Consider the following 2,066-nt stretch of genomic DNA (forward strand, 5'->3'; position numbering starts at 1 on the left):
CGAGGGTCGAACCATAAGACATGAAAGCATTTCAAATGAACTCTGAAAAAGTTGAAAGTTGGCATGGTATCATAATTTCACCCACATAGCATGTGCATGTACAAAACGGACAATGGTAGCATGTTCGTGTGTTACAAAGTTGGCGTGATATCATCATAATAGTTGCGGGAGAAAGTCTTCACTTTTTCTTCGCTTGTGTCATTTGCTTATTGCGCCGTAACCATGGATAATGTTCATTGTTTATCAGGATGCTTGGGTCAGCCTTGACATTGAAGGGAGGAATTTCATGAAACTTTTCATAATCTTCAGACATGTCTGTCTTGCCGTCCACTCCCAGGATGTCCCTTTTTCCTGAAAGAACTATGTGGCGCTTTGGCTCATTGTATGATGTATTCGCTTCCTTATCTTTTCTTCTTCTCGGTTTGGTAGACATGTCCTTCACATAGATAACATGTGCCACATCATTGGCTAGGACGAACGGTTCGTTAGTGTACCCAAGATTTTTCGGATCCACTGTTGTCATTCCGTACTGTGGGTCTACCTATACCGCGCCGCCTGACAGATTCACCCATTTGCACTTAAAAAAAGGGACCTTAAAATCAGGTCCGTAGTCAAGTTCCCATATGTCCACTATGTAACCATAATATGTGTCCTTTCCGCTCTCGGTTGCTGCATCAAAGCGGACACCGCTGTTTTGGTTGGTGCTCTTTTGATCTTGGGCTATCGGGTAAAATGTATTCCCATTTATCTCGTATCCTTTGTAAGTCAATACAGTCAAAGATGGTCCCCTGGACAACAAGTACAACTCATCACAAACAGTGTTGTCACCTCTGAGACGTGTTTCCAACCAACTGCTGAAAGTCCTGATGTGTTCACATGTAATCCAGTCGTCGCACTGCTCCGGGTGTTTGGAGCGCAGACTGTTCTTGTGTTCATCGACATACGGGGTCACCAAGGTAGAGTTCTATAGAACTGTGTAGTGTGCTTGAGACCAAGAATATCCGTCCCTGCATATTATTGAGTCTCTTCCAAGCGTGCCTTTTCCAGTCAGTCTCCCCTCATACCGCGATTTAGGGAGACCTATCTTCTTAAGGCCAGGAATGAAGTCAACACAAAACCCGATAACATCCTCTGTTTGATGGCCCATGGAGATGCTTCCTTCTGGCCTAGCGCGGTTACGGACATATTTCTTTAGGACTCCCATGAACCTCTCAAAGGGGAACATATTGTGTAGAAGTACGGGCCCCAGGATGACAATCTCGTCGACTAGATGAACTAGGACGTGCGTCATGATATTGAAGAAGGATGGTGGGAACACCAGCTCGAAACTGACAAGACATTGCGCCACATCACTCCTTAGCCTTGGTACGATTTCTAGATCGATCACCTTCTGAGAGATTGCATTGAGGAATGCACATAGCTTCACAATGGCTAATCGGACGTTTTCCGGTAGAAGCCCCCTCAATGCAACTGGAAGCAGTTGCGTCATAATCACGTGGCAGTCATAAGACTTTAGGTTCTGAAACTTTTTCTCTGGCATATTTATTATTCCCTTTATATTCGACGAGAAGCCAGTCGTGACCTTCATACTGAGCAGGAATTCAAAGAAGATTTCTTTCTCTTATTTCGTAAGAGCGTAGCTGGCAGGACCTTTATACTGCTTCGGAGGCATGCCGTCTTTTTCGTGCAAACGTTGCAGGTCCTCCCGTGCCTCAGGTGTATCTTTTGTTTTCCCATACACGCCCAAGAAGCCTAGCAGGTTCACACAAAGGTTCTTCGTCACGTGCATCACGTCGATTGAAGAGCATACCTCTAGGTCTTTCCGGTAGGGTAGGTCCCAAAATATAGATTTCTTCTTCCACATGGGTGCGTGTCCCTCAGCGTCATTCGGAATAGCTAGTCCACCGGGACCCTTTCCAAAGATTACGTAGTGTAAATCATTAACCATAGCAAGTACGTGGTCACCGGTACGCATGGCAGGCTTTTTCCGGTGATCTGCCTCGCCTTTGAAATGCTTGCCTTTCTTTCGACATTGATGGTTGGTCGGAAGAAATCGACGATGGCCC

This window comes from Triticum aestivum, chromosome 3A (genome assembly GCF_018294505.1).
Source record: "Triticum aestivum cultivar Chinese Spring chromosome 3A, IWGSC CS RefSeq v2.1, whole genome shotgun sequence".
In the NCBI taxonomy this organism is placed as follows: domain Eukaryota; kingdom Viridiplantae; phylum Streptophyta; class Magnoliopsida; order Poales; family Poaceae; genus Triticum; species Triticum aestivum.